At 41.5% G+C, this 15668-nt stretch overlaps 1 long non-coding RNA gene across 1 annotated transcript in view; it reads left to right on the top strand.

Moving 5' to 3' along the window:
- LOC147828679 (uncharacterized) overlaps window positions 1–15668 on the top strand; it is an 84900-nt gene that overhangs the window by 57981 nt on the left and 11251 nt on the right. The window contains exon 3 of the long non-coding RNA XR_015450497.1: window positions 8632–8843. This is a non-coding gene — a long non-coding RNA (uncharacterized LOC147828679). The remainder of the gene's footprint in view (window positions 1–8631; window positions 8844–15668) is intronic.

Genomic DNA, 15668 nt, shown 5'->3' with positions numbered 1-15668 from the left:
TCTAGACCAGTCTTCCTTTCTTCAGCATATTACTTAGTTTGTGTGAGTTGTCTATTGCTGCATAACAAATATCCCAACGCTTAGTAGAGTAACGTTAACATTTACTGTGACTGCTTCCAAGGGTCAGGAATCCAGGCATGGCTTAGCCAAGTAGTTTTGGCTCAGGGTGTCCCATGGGAATAAAATTAAACATCAGCGGAGGCCTCAGTCATCTGAAGGTTTGTTTGGTGCTGGAGGATCTGTTTCTAAGATGTCTGACCTTATGTAGCAGTTGACTACTCAGCTCCTCACTGGCTATAGGTGGGAATCCTCCATTCTCCACCATGTTGACTTCTCTGTAAGACTTGGATGTTCTGAGATGGCAGTGAGCAATTCAAGAGAGAGAACAAAGAGGAGGCCAAAATGGCTTCTGTGACCTAATCCCATGTGTCCTGTGCTGTCTACCACATTTCATTTGTTAGCAGCAGGTCATTAAGTCCCACATACTCAAGAGAATAAGAATTAGGCCTCAGCTCTGAGAAGGAAGAGCATCAAAGGCTTGTGGCTATATTTTAAGAGTACACATGCTTTAACATTACTGTCTCTTTTTCTAAGCTAGTGGTTCTCAGCCTGGGCTAGTGTTGCCCCTCTTCTCTCAGAAGACATTTGGCAGTATCTAGAGATACCTTGGTTGTCACATGTAGATCAGCATGTGCTAGCAGCTTCCAGGAACCTGAGGCTATGAATACTGTGAAACATACCCTAAAGCACAGGAAGGAGCCCCTGCAACAACAAATTCCCCAGCCCAAAATGCCAGCAAGGCTGAAGGGGAGAAACCTAAGCTGTTATGTGACTTCAGGAAAATTAATTATTCACTCTAAGCCTGTTTCTCCTGTTGCCAAATGAGGACACAGTGTAATCCCTCTGATAGAAAAAGAAGGAGTGTCTGATGTAAAAACTGTATAATGATAGGAGTACCTACTCTGTGCTAGGTACTGTCTATGTTAGAGAGGGGACTCAGAGCTGAACTAGTCAGGTATAATCTCTTTGTAGCCTGCTGTGTTCAGAGCCTTAATTGCAACAGGGGACTGAATTTTGGTACAATTTACTATGCCTAGGTCATTGTTCCACTTATCTGAGAACACTGTGAATCGGAGAGCATGTCTCTCCCCATGCCCCACCCACCCTGGTGCCTAGAAACACAGCTGGCATGGACAAGGTATTCAATCAACACTCACTGAATTGAATTCCACCTGCTCACTTCTTAAAATGTCTACTTTGGTGTGCTATTGAGGTGTTTGAGATTATAAAATATACAATCTATTTAATAACAGCTTTCATTTTGGTAGGAGGGTTTGGGGAGAAAAACACTCTATTAGCTGTATTCATCACTTGTGGGAATACATCCTGTATTGAGAAATGATAAAATTTGAAAAACAAATGTGCATTGCAACATTGAGGAGATGTAAGATCCTTTGTTTTTATCCCAACCAACTAATTTTGAGGGGGAAAAAGCCAGTGTGCCAATTTCTCTTATTTTCCCCACAAACTTACTTTTATTGTCAATATGTCAGTTTTCAGTTGCTGCCGCTTTGGATTGTCTTCAATGTCAGTGTCTTAAACAGCTAGATTTATGATGTGGACACTCAGGTAGGTCAGGAGTCCAACAGAAGTCTTACTGAGCTAAAATCTAGGTATGGGTGGAGCTGGCTTCCTTCTGGAAGTGGGGAAGAATCCCTGTTGGCCTTTCCAGTTTTTAATGCCCCAAGCATTCTTCAGGTCCTACCCCTTTCTTCCATCAGTGCTCCTTCCAGCAATGGAAGGTGAAGCTCACTTTGTATTGCATCCCTCTGACCCTCTCCTATGATACACCTCCCTCTGGCTACCCTCTGCTGCCTCCTCCTTCCACATATAAATCTCTTGTAAGTACAGTGGGCTTATCTAGATAACAAAGGTTTGTCTCCCTGTTAAGGTCAACTGATTAGAAGCTTAATTTCATTCACAACCTTAATCTCCTTTTGCCATGTCACCTAACATATTCCCAGCCAGGGGGATTTAAACAAGGACATCTTGAGGGGGTGCATGTTTCTTCCTACCATAGTCAGTGATAGTAAGGAAGCACAAAATCCCTCTAGATTTGTAGAGAATCCAAATCCCATCTCATGACCCAGTGAAGGATTAACATGAGTTCCATTATTAAGTTGGATAGATGAATTCCAGCCACTGCTCTCTAATGGTAGGCTCCAGAGAAGTGTTGCATTACCATGCTTCTTCTCACTGCATAAAGTGAGCCTCCTTCTCTTCTCTCCAAGCAAATGGAACCTATAAACCTCAATGTGGCTACTTCACCATTCCAGCATAACGCTGCTCAGAGAGTCATGAAACGTGACCCTTCAAAAATCTATTATGTGACAAGCCCGATGGTTTATGACACAAATATTGTATTTGCACACTTCATTTGAAGCTCAATTATTGAACATCTGACAACACAGGCCATGTTGTTTCTGAGTACAAATCTATTAGAGGGTTTTTTTATTTTTGGTTGTTGCTATTAAATTAGGGCTTTAACAATTCCAGACATGAAGAGTGAATTTATTTCACAATGATTAAAAATCATTTGGTAATTAGATTTGAATGAATAGAGAGATATTGGAAGAGCCAAGTCTCACGCTTGGCTTCTGAAGGTACAACCTCACTGCTCACATTTGGATGGTATTTATGTGTCACTTGGCTATTCCAGGAGGAAATAAATAAAGGCTAACGGGAAAATGGCTAATGAAAATTGAGACCAGGAAGATAAATCTTCAGAAAGATTTTAATTTTTATTCACATTCTGATAGATATCAGGCTTTGGGTATTTAAGCTTTGGAATAGCCCATGTTCTCTGTGATTGGATCATTTAATTGATCCCCTACAGCAGAGGTCATAACATTAAAATCTGTTAGGGTGAAGCAGTTAGTTGCAATGAGAAAAACGAGTTTGGTGTATTAAGGAGAGGGGTGGCTGTGGAAAAGTGGAGAGTCCATGCCTTGTCCAGTGGGTAGCTGCTACTCAGATCCAACTGATTTGTTCCAGGAGGAAACAGGAGGACTATCTTGCCAAATTTTTCAACTTCTCATCCAAAATTCTGAATTTTATGTAAGATCTTCAGATTTTCAAAATATGAATACAAATCTTCAGAAATGTGTTCAGGTCTAATAAGACCTTTATGCAGTCACAATATATCCCAGAAGCCATTGGTTTTAGATTTCTGTGTTCCAATGTGCCAGGCACAGTACTTGCTCTAGCTCATCCATTGCCACACTCTTTGAAGTAAGCAATGTAAGAGCAGCACAGTGAGACAGGGTCACAAAACAGACTGTCAGTCTGTAAACAGAATCGCCTGCTTCAACCTTAGCTCCTACATCTACTAACCATTAATGACCATAAGCAAAGTACTTAGCATCTCTATCTGTTCTGGTGTCATCATCATATAAAATGCAAATAATAATGTTAATAATATATCTTATAAGGTTATTGTGAAAATTCAGAGTTAATTCTTATTGGATTCCAATAGTAACTGGATGCAGGAAGTGCTTATGCTGTTGTTACTGATCAAAACAAAAAAACCTGAGGCAATTCATGTTCAAGGTGTAGGTGACTTAGCTTAAGGTCACATAGTATGATTCTGTTCTTGCCTTTTATATATCGCTACTGGTAAAGTGTCAATGACAGTCTCAAAATTGGTTTAAAAGTGGGGAAAATTAGGTCCATGATTTGGATGCTAAGATGCCCAAAGCCTAGTTCATTAAACTTGATAAATATGCCGCAGGAATATAGATGAATTCCCTGAGCCTCAGAGTCAGGTGAACTGCTTACTTTCACATTGGACTTTAGAACAAGATTTAAAACACAGTCATGCTGCTTAGAATCCTTCGATGGCTCCCTGTTGTCCTCGGGAGACACCTCAATCATGCAGTGTGGTTTTGGGGTCTCCATAATCTAGTTTCTCCTCACCACTCCCTGTCTTACACCACTTGTTCCAGTCCTGTTCCACTCTTGCCATTCCAGAATGATCCTGACTTCTTTTGTTTCTGAAAATTTACACTTGTTATTCCCTCTGCCTGAAGTCCTTTCTCCCTGTTGTTATGGTTTGGTTTTGGGATTGATTGTGTATTGGATCTCAGTGGCACAGAGCTGAGTTAATCATGTTTTTTAATCCATGGCACATCATCAGACAGCCAATTATTTTCTTATTTTGCTATTTATTTCTTCCCCTATATACCTTCTCCCCAGTATCATTTTCCTTCTCCAATGAGCACCTTTTCTCATGTTTGATATGTATTTGTCAATACAAAATTTGCAGCTGTTTTGAATTTGAATGTCTTAAATTAACATGGTATTGTGTTATAAACTCAATGAGGCTTTCTTAACACAACACTGTTTTATGATCTATCCACATTGCTTTTCGTATATTTAGCTCACAAATTTCTCATGCTGTGTGATTTTCTATAATGTGCACCTATTACATTTTGTTTATCCAGTCCCCTCATAATGGAGACTTAAATTGCTTCCAACTTCATAATACTTCCCCCCCAAAACTGATGCTTTAGACTCATCCTGTTTTACACATGGGAAGATTCCCCCTAGGATGTATAACTGAGAGAGACTAATAGGTATATGAATACCTTAGTTGACCAAGGCCCATCAGATAGGTTTTCTGGATGGTATTGCTCACACCAAATTCATGCTTTTTGGCTTTGCCATCTTTCTCGTGTGTCTTCATTCTGAGTATGAAGCATGGGGTGCTTCATACATATGAAGTATGGGGTGATCTAAATTCACATTTTTCTAGTTATTAAAGAAGTTGGGGATCTCTTCATATATCATGAAGTTATTCAGACTTCTCCATATCTGAATCACCTGTTTATGAGTGTATGCATCTTTTCATTGGGTTTTGTATCTTTGCTTCATAATGTAGGAGTCAATTTGCATAGCCTAGATATCTGTCCCTTGCTGATTCTGGATCTTGTAAATGTTTCTCACAGTCTACTAGTGGCAGTTAACCTTCTTCTTCTTTGGCCAGCAGAGTCCAATTTATTCTTCAGTATCAGCCTGAACATCCCTTCCTCTGTGGGGGATCGCAGAAGCTTCAAGCTTCCTGGTTTCTCTTTTCCACCTTTTGTACACCCTCCAGCCCTCAGTATTTCTCCTGTTCTCCTGTTTATCAATCTATCATTATCACCTGTTTGAGTTTCAGTTTCCCCAAATTGACCCAGGACTTTCTGATGCTTCAGATCACATCTTGTTCAGTGTGACACCCCTAGCTTCTGTTTCAAGGATTAGAATGAAGAATCAGAACAAACATTTGTGGAATCAGTGGAAAGTAAACATCGATACTTCCTATGCATCCAACACTGATACATGAGCATCACAGGCAGTGATCCATTGATCCATTAGACCATCCCAAGGATCTGTAATGGAGGATTTGTCATCTCCATATTACAGATGAGAGAACTCATGATATATGGTGTGGGCTGAAGGGTGGTGGGTGACTGCAAATTTTCATATATATCTCCATAACTCACAGTGCCATATTAGGGGCTTGAAAGTTCTTACTCAAAGCATAATCATTTATTTTTTTGAGTTGCAGGAATACCAGTCTCCTCCCACTCCTCCTCTTCCTTTTCCTCCTCTTCTTCCATCTTCTTTTAGTACTGGGGATTGAATCCAGGGCCTTGTGCAAGCTAGATAAGCAGTCTATCACTTAGCTACTTCTCTAACTCTTTTTTTTTTTTACTTTGATACAGGACCTCAATAAGTTTCTGGGGATGGCCTTGAACTAGTGATTCTCCTGCTTCAGCCTCTTGAGTGGCTGGGATTGCAGGCCTGTATCACCACTCCTGGTTAACACCAGAATTCTTATGGTTTCCTCAAGTTCCGCTTCTTCTCTTCTGAGCTGCCCTTCTTGGTCTTCCACACCAGTGTAAACCTCATCTGGAAATCTTGTTAAAAATTCGGATTACTATTCATTACATCTGGGGGGACAGGTGTTTAAGAATCAGCACTTCTGACACATTCCAGGTGATGCTGATTCTACTGGTCTACAGATCAGTTTGATTGATCTATGGACCACAATAAATTCTGGCTTAATCCTGCAGATCAAGATTTAGTACATTCTTTACTTAACCCTTCCTTGCCTTCCCTTCCAATGAACCATTTGTGCTTCTGAGCTCAGCTTAAATGTCATTACCTCAAAGAATTCTTCTCCATTCCAGACTAGACCAGGATATATGACCTGCTTGTACTTTGTTTTTGCACTTTTGAAGCTCATAGCAATATTGTATTATTGAATCACCAGATGACTGTTTAATGCCTATGCACCCAATTGAAATGCCAGCTGAAATAAAGAAGGAGCATCTTTCTGGAGCATCTTTCACAGTCCCTTCACTGAACCATGATTCAACCACCATGGGATCTCAGTAGATACATGGTAAAACCTTGGATTGTGAGAAACATATTCCATGAGTGTTCTGCAGCATGAGCAAACATTTCTAAAAAGCTTTAACTTGATAAACAAACAATGTCTTGGATTACAAGCAGTACCTGATGCAGAACATCACACGATCACAGATCTCTCTCTCCTTCCCTCCCTCCCCACCGACCCCGCGATCCTAGGTGATTGTCTCCCAACAAGAGGTTATGGAGTTCTTGTCTGAAGAGGGGGAGAAAAAGGCACAGGGATCCTCACTTGAAATGAGATGAGGGAGATGTGTAAAATGTGGCATTGAGTGCAAAATTTTGTAGAAAACACCATCCGAATAAAGCTGTAGCAAGGTGAGCGATGAATCTGTTTAATGACAATGCAATGTCACATTTCCTTGAAATTCTCAAAAGGAGGTAAAAGCAAGTGTCATTGGATAGGTTCCTTGTTAAAGTTGCATGAAAAGAAAAAGATTCCACTGAGTCGACAGATAGCGGTCTACGTAATAACCCTCCACACAGTAACCCTCCTCTCTCCAGCCTCCCTCACGCCAGCCACTATTTTCAAAGGTAAATACTGGTTTATTTGTTTATTTTTCTTTATATTTTCTTTTAGATTACAGTATTGTAATCACTTTAATATGAATATTTTTGGGTTGTTGAATGAATCATCTGGGTTTCCGTTATTTCTTATGGGCAAATTCAATTTGATATACAAGTGTTTTGGATTGCAAGCATGTTTCCAGAAAGAATTATGTCCACAGACCAAGATTTGACTGGATATTGCAGGAAAGAAGTATAAAGAGAGATGAGACCCCAGGAGAGTGGATTTTAAGCCCCCTCTGGGCCATGGATTCCTCTGAGAATTTGTGGGATATTGTTCTAGAGAAGCCTCTCCCAGAAAATTGGAGCATATAAAGAAAATGTTACCCATCACATTCCATTGCAAGAGGTGAAAATTCACTGCCCTGAGTAAAAATAACAGCACATCTCCTCCTGGAAGGACCAGGACCTCCTAGAACTTCCTTCTCTCCCTCTCATTTCAGTCTGCTCTGTTGTCAAACTAATATCGGAGGGGTGGGAGCTCTCTTCACAGAGTCACAGCCATTTTACCTGGAACTCACAGGCAGTGCAAAGAGCAGGTGAAGGCAGCCAAAGCCAGTCAGTGTGTGTGTGTGTGTGTGTGTGTGTGTGTGTGTGTGTGTGTGTGTATGGTCTAGGCGTTGCAAACAAACCTGCCAGCCCTAAATTAATGGAGACTCATCGTGAGCCAGAAATCACTTGGCCAGAAGTGGACTGACTTAACTCAAGCAATCTGAAAATGAATCTGGTCCTAAGACATGCCAGAGACCTATGTCTCTTCCATTGTGTTGTGCCTGTGTCTGCAGGGGACAGAAACACCTCCTTTCATGCATTTATGTGGACTGTATTGACTGAGGCATCGGCTTTCATGCCCTGCCACTGAACTTATTTTGTTTGAAGCCAGTGGGCAAAAGAGGTAATTTTCTTGTACCTCAGTGTCCTGGTCTGTGAAATGGATAGCATCAGAGCATCCTCTGAAGTCTTGGTGCACATTTTCAATTGTGCATTCCACTGCCCCACCTCTAGAAGAGCCAGCTTAGGGGAGTTTCCCTTCCCTCTTTTAAGCCTATTATCTAATCTTTCTGCTCACTTCTGTCCTCTCAGGCTTCTGGGGATATAGTATATTAAAATCTCTTACTGGCACTGCTATTTATTTGGAGCCAGGGGCATTTTATTCTTTTCTAACTTGTACAAACCTGGGCTTGGCTTCCATCCACAGCCAGACCTAGAAATTATAACACATTACCAGGTGGGTATTCATTGCCTGGTATTATTCTAAAACACTTCTGGGGCTTGAGAGATTTTGAGGAATGAATTTGAGGAAGACGCCCTGTGGGTTGCGGTAAAAGCCTATTTAGGTAATATTTAAGATGTTTTTTAAAAAGTCTTTAATATTCTTTCAGAGGTTCAGTTATTTACCCTGCCAGCTTCAGGTGGAGAGTAATTTGAATATCACTCTTGGGGAGGCCAGGGTGGAGAAGAAGACAGCAGTTTGCACATCACAGAGCTCACTCAGCTTGTCTTTGGCGAACAGCACCAAGAGGTAGCAATGGAGGCTTGCATTACACTGCATGTTACAATTCACTAATTCTTTTTTAAATTACACAGGTGAAACAGTGCCGTTATTAGAGGTGATGTTCAGAATGGACAACCACATGGGCAAGGCATCCAAGCCTTAGGCTGGAGCTGGGATCTGGACCACCTGAGGGAGCAACACATTAACTCTTTGTCTGCTGGACCCTGAGAAGCCCGGCAGGATGAGCGACCCCAGGGAAGTGCCCAGAATGGTCAGGACAGTGGGGCATACTCTTTCCCAACAGGTATGAAAACATTTCAGTGTTTTAACAATTGCTACAGTCCTAATGTTTCCTAACTGCTACATATCAGCGACATTAATTGTAACATTTCCAGAGTAAGAATGTAACCGTGAGGCAGTCAGTCTCCCCTTCTTCCCAGTGAAATCCCACCTCTCCTTCTAGCACCTCGCTGTCCCTTTCACCTCTTTATTTTCTCATTCAAACACTGAGAGCATCTACATCCATGCCATACATAGGTTGTTCCTTTTTCTTCTTTTTGTTTTGTTTTTCATCACAAAAAGCAGAATCATGCATTGTGAATCTAAGCACTTTCTTTTTTTATTTATATATTAATTGGTCCATTTTAGGTATACAATACATTTACATTTATCATTGGGTGTTTGTACCTGAACCTGATGGATCTTAGTTCTTATTTTTCCCCATTATCTATGCACCTTTCACTCCCTCCACTTTTCCCTTACACAGATTTCGTTTCCTATTTTTTCTTTCTCATAATTTTTCCTTTCCCTTCTTCCCTTTCCCCTTCCCAACAGGCCACCCCTACACCTTTGGACCGTTTCCTCTTTCAAATTATCAATTATTCGTTTTAATCCTTATTTACACTTTCAGTTTCTCACACTAGAGAAACTATTCGGTATTTACACATGTGTGTCCTATTTATTTCACTTAAGGGTATGGCCTCAGTGTGCATCCATTTAGCTATAAATGTCTGTAGTTTCTCATTCCTTATGGCTGAATAGTACTCCATTTTATAAAAAAAACACATCTTCTTTATCCAGTTTCCAGTTGATGGGAACTTGGGCTGTTTCCAAGCTTTAGCTATTACAAACTGTGCCGCTATAAACATAGGTGCACATATATCGCTGGGGTATGATTCTCTTAATTCTTTGGGAAAGATCCCCAGCAGGGGAATAGCTGGGTCAAATGGGACCTCCAGCCCTAGTTCTTTGAGGAATCTCCATACTGACTTCCACAGTGGTTGCACCAGTCTGCACTCCCACCAACAATGGAGAAGGGTTCCTTTCTCCCCACACCCCCGCCAGCATTTGTTATTGGTTGATTTCTTGAGAGCAGCCATTCTTTCTGGGGTGAGGTGGAATCTCAGTGTTGTTTTCATCTTCTAAGCATTTTCTTAGCTCACCTATTCTCAATGTTCTCAGCTGAGGAAACTGAGGACAGCAAGGTTAATGAGCTTCCAAGTCATTAGTACTGGAGGAGAGAATCACATCTAAGCAGCCTGGCTTCAAACTCAGTTCCCTGGTGAGTGCTGAGACTGAGAACCACTAGGGGATAAAAGTAGACAGAGATTTATCACTCCCAGCAAGTAAGGAGAACACTGGGGTTAGCTGCACAGCAATGATCTCCAGGAACAAAGGAAGCTGGGAGTTTGACTGGAGGAGCCATTATAGATTCACATAGCAAAGCAAGGGTAGGGATAGGCAAGTGTCTGGGCATGCTCAGTTTAAGGCGTACATTTCTGAGCATGCTCAGTTTAAGGTCAGTGCTCATTCAGAGAAGAAGGTGGCATAAATGCTTCTGGTCATGCTCAGTTCACTATTACAATGAGCCAAGTTCACTTAAAAGAATAAGAGTGACTTGATGACCTTGGCTGGCTCTTTCTAAGTTTCTGCAAAGAATTTTAGCTGAAACAAAAAGAAAGAACAACTTTGCAGGTGTGTTAACAGTCTTAAAGGGGAAGCAGTTTTCTTCTCCTAACTGTAGAAGTTCACCCCTAAGGGGAGTGGCCTTGCTTAGCACCTAACTCATTTTAGTATCACAAACTAGGCTAGACTAAGTGTGTTACGCTGCACTTTTTGTTACTGCTTTGGATTTGTGTGTTAAATTTTACAGCGTGTCACTGTTGTTACTCCATGTCAATACACGTGAATCTAACTCATTTCTCTAAGTGATTATAGTGTAACCTGTTACCTTGTTGGGTCTATCATTGACCCTTGTTCCTTTTGTTCTATTCTGAACACTCATTCAGAATGTTTCCAGTTTTTTTCTCTTAGTCCTCTCTCTCCCTCCTTGCAGTGTTTCTATTGTTTTTCCTTTTCTTTTTCTTTGACGGTAGACACTACAAACAATGCTACAATCGGGATATATTCTCATACAAACAAACCTCTATACATGGTTTTCCTATGATTTTCTAAATTATAAATTAAAAAAGGGGAATTGCTTGCCATGCTTCTACAAATAGATTGAGTTTTGGGCTATGTTTTACAAATCACATGGTAAGAGTTGATCAATTCCAGATGGTGTGCATGTATTACATGATTGCCATTTCTCCATATAGTCATCAGTATCAGTGGTTATTAATTGTTTAGTGTTTTGTCACACTAATGGTATAAAAGTGTTACCGCAGAGGTGTCTTAATTTCCATTCTCCTGATTATCAGTGGGGTTGGACAAATATTTTTATGTTTGATGTCTTCCTGTTTACAAATTGCTCATTCATGGTTTTTGCACAATTTTAAACTGGGTTGTTTCTCTTCTTTCTTATCTGTCTATTGGAATAGTAACTCCTTGCTTATTACATGTATTACAAATGCTCTATCACTGGTTATTTTTTAAATATTGCTTCTGGTGAGGTGGATCTTAAAATGCTTTTTTGTAATTAGTTTACCATTTATTGTACAGCTTCTGGATTTTCTGACTAGCTTAACAAGTTCTTCCCTAATCCTGAATTTAGACATATACTGTAATCTCTCATATTCTTTCCTATTTTCTTTTACACATTTTCATATCCAATCTATTCAGAACTGATTTCTCTATCAGAGTGACATGTGAATCTGTGTTTTCCTCCATCTAAGAGCCAGTAGAACAGTTCTGGTGATTTAATTAACCACAGCCTTCCCTGTGGACTGAGACACCAGTCAGCTCTGAGTGCAGAATTACAGGTAGCAAAAGACCAAAGGCCTCCCGACTCCCAATTCCTCACCCTGCCTTGGCCACATGTGATTAAGACCTGACCTTGGAAAGGGACTTTCTACAATTTCCTAAAATAAGAAGACAAAGAGACAGTTTCCAGAGTGAGAACTAAAGAAAGGGAGCTGCTGACACTGGACCGGATTCTCTGCCCCATCCTCCCAAACACACACTTGGGTTCTGTTCCTGCAAGCTGGGCTTCAAGCCAGCCTCCGCTAAGGAGAGAGTCAGGAAACCAAGTCACATCTGACATCTCATGCCAGCCCATGGAAGGGCACCAGCACCCACAGAGCCTGGCGTTTGTGTGGTCAGTTCTGCTGCGTGAAGTGCGCAGACTGGCAGAAAGCTCCTACGTGGAGGAGCTAGCAGTGCCTTCCTGCTTCACCTGGAAGTCAAGAAAGTAAAACCTGGGTGTCTCACTGCTGGTCAGGCCTCGGCATGCAGGCTAAACACACTTGATATTGGCCATACAAAACGGAAAGCTGGAAAGCTGGTTTGGCCACTTCTTTTCTTTTTCTCCCTTCCCTTCTTTTCTCCTCTTTCATTCCTTCCTCCCTCCCTCTCCCTTTCTCCCTCCCTCCCTCCCTCCCTCTCTCTCTCTCTCTTTCCTCCTCCATTCTATTCTCTCCCTAGTTTCCTCCGTCCACCCTTTCCCCTTCCCTCCCGCCTCTATTTTTTTTCTTCTTCATTCCCTTCCTCTCGCTCTCTCCACTTTGGGGAAGGTGAGACCCCAGAAGATCCCACAGAGGGCTCCTCTTCTTGAGACAGAACATCAACAGCCCTCCTTGTGTTTGATCAACACGTAAAGTGGCTGCAAATACTCTCACTTCTCATTTAAATTTGTATCGATCTCCCAAATGAGGAACAGGCAACCCAAATAAATTATATAAATAGAGTTAATCAGGATGGAGCTGGTGCACAGGAGGAATCTGGTGCCAGCACACCAGATTCTGCTGATGTGGAAAAGCTGCTGGAATGAAATATGTGTGCTTTGAAGAGAGGAAAATAAACAAAAGCCAGTCCCTGAGAAGTCAGAATTACTGAGACATGAACCGGGGTCTCCTTGAACAGAATTGCTCCGTAGCTGGCAAGACCTGGAGCTGAGAGTACATGGATCATTAACAGCGCCTTCTGGAGAGCAAGTTGCAGGAATCCTATATGAGTGAGAAAAACTCTGCTTATAATGGGCGGATGGGTTTTTTTTTCAAGGCAAGGAATTTCAAAATAAACAATGCATTGCTCTAGGAAAAAAAACAGGAGGGAGTCTGGGTGATATTAGTCTTTCGGTTTGTTTCTTGTAGTAGACATCTGTAGTTTTTGTTTAATTTTCTTCCAATTTTGACTTAAGGAAGCTCACGAGGTGGGTATGATGCAGCCTTAGCCAATCTTCATTCCCATTCTCCTTGGGACCAGTTCAGGAATGGATTGAATCTATCCAAACATAAATGTTTGTGTTGCCAACACTGCTTTTGCTTGCTTGAATGATTTCGTTGTCAATATTTAAGTCATAAGGATATTTGATATAAAATCATAGGATTTCTGGTTTCTCTTAAGAAGTCAGCTCATCAGGTAACTCTGGACCACTCTTCCTGTGTTGCAGTAGTTAGCTGGAGTTGAATGGTTGCTCAGATTTGAGATTCTCCATCCAGCCACTGTCATTCACTTGGCTCTTTCCTGTACTTTAGTTTCTGACATGGTCTGAGATAACAACTATCTCATTTTATTTCATAATATCAATAATATAAATAATGATAGCAACTTCAGATATGGTTTGGCCCAAATTCTGTCCTTACAGATGGAAAAATTCAGGTTCTGAGAAGGGAAGGGAGTTGTCTGAAGTCACACAGCATGTTAGAAGCATACATGAGAAAAGAACCCAACCTAGTTTTACACCAACTTTCAGAAACTGACCACACACTTTACATTTCCTGCTGGGGTGGGCTAGTTTCCTAGGACCCTCTGCAAAGGTAACATTCTATCATGCAATCCATTAAAGGTTGTAATATTGGGAATTCAGATCTGATAGGTGATGGATATTTTTAGGTAGCAGAACTGAATGTTCTCTTTCAAATTGCTTTTCACATATGGTTGCCAATTCTTATGAGTAGGGCTACAAGTTAAAAATTTTTTCTCGCCATTAAAAGACACAGGGTGACATCCCCAAGTCTTTCTAAAATGGGTGTAATCTATAAGCTTACAAGTAGGAAAAACAGTCTTCATTCACTTGTTTATCCATTCTGTATTTACTGAGCATTCACTTTATGCCCTGTAGTAAGTCCCTGACTTACAAACATTCAAGTTGAGAACTTTCACAGGTGTACTATATAAGACTCACTGTCAGCTTACCAGTGAATCCGACTTAGGAACAGTTCTCCTGGAGTGGAACTCATCTGTAAGTTAGGGACTTACTGTAGAGCAGAAACTTCCTGAGACACAAAGATTTATCCATGAGGCTCACAGCCGCACCACTCATTTGAACACAGGAGAGACGGCCGGCCGGAGGAGGTGTCCTGTCAGTAACCCTTCAGAGACAAGTAGGAATCTAAGGCAAAGGTCAAGAGTCAGCAGCCAGAAACCAAGACTCACCTTGGTTGATCCCCACACTTTAAAATTTAAACTAAAAAAAAAATTCAACATTTAAAATAAAAATCCAAACTTCTGGGTTTTCTAGAAATATGGATTTGAACACACTGAGTTTACAACTTCTCGTGCAAGAATTAGGGGTTTCTGGGTGGTAGCTACTTCTTTTAGAGGAAGCATACCCTCCCCAGTGTGCCACACTCCCACCCAACCCCACCTCAGGATTCCTGGCTCCCGTTGTAAAGCTATGGAGCCTGCCCATTCTCTCAAGGGATTCAAACTGGCTTTCCCTCATCTAGCTTTTCGAAGAGGGCAAGATGGCCCCAGGGAGAGATGGGAAATATGTGTGGGCAAAGACATAGAAGTGGAAATAATAGAGTATGTTTAGGAAAACTGTTAGTGGTTTCATGTTGTGGGCACATGATTTTAAAGTAGGACAGTGATTAGGCAGCATTAAAGCCAGAAAAGTAGACGAGAGCCAAGTTGCACAAGGAAGTTCTGTGTGCTGGGCAATGGGATTTTACAGAATTCTGAAAGCAATGGAGAGCCTTGTCAGGGGAGGGCTGTGGCATCTGTGTTTGGGGAGAACACTGTAAAGACAATGAAGTCAGCGGAGGAAGCAGGCTGGAGACCCGTTGAGCAAGATGGAAGTGAGGGACCCAGCCATCTTTAATTCGTGTCCAGAGTAGACACTCGACACATGTTTATAATGATTCAGAGATTAGTGATAAAGTCTCAAGGGTAATCTACATCTTTTATCAACCTAGCGTCACCATGATGGCCGTCTAGGCTTCCCATGGCCAGAGTTGGGCACATGGTCATGGAGAGAGAAAAACTGAATAGTTTCTAATCCATAAAATGCTTTGTGGCAAAGTATATAGGGATTTAGAATGTCTTAGTAGTAATTACATTATAATACCCTAGGTGACCCCAGGGTACACTCAGAGAATTAATGGGCCTACCAGTCTCATTTACTTCTTAGGGTCCCAGGGCCTGCCTTCAGAAATGAGCATGCTTAGTGCACAGAATGACACCCCAGGGGAGCAGAAGAGCGATTGCTGCTCTCAAAGGTGAGCCAGAGGTGAACGCCAGCCCCTGGAGAATGTCTCGGGCCCATTGATTGGGAAGTGCTGGAGTTTCCAAGGCAGAAGGTGCTCCACATGCTAGGAACATTATTCCAAGCAACCGAGAGAACTCAGCAATTACTTCCACTCCAGAGTTGGTAATGAATAGGCATGTTCTTTATTCATTCATTAAACGTAGGCAAACAAGCAGCCAGAGAGGAAGCCGTCTGGCCATACTTTTAATGAATCTGCCCCAT

Source organism: Heterocephalus glaber, unplaced genomic scaffold, assembly GCF_053883595.1.
Source record: "Heterocephalus glaber isolate CG9 unplaced genomic scaffold, H.glaber_assembly_v1.0 deba00000943, whole genome shotgun sequence".
Lineage (NCBI taxonomy): Eukaryota > Metazoa > Chordata > Mammalia > Rodentia > Bathyergidae > Heterocephalus > Heterocephalus glaber.
This window is presented reverse-complemented; position numbering and strand designations above follow the sequence as displayed.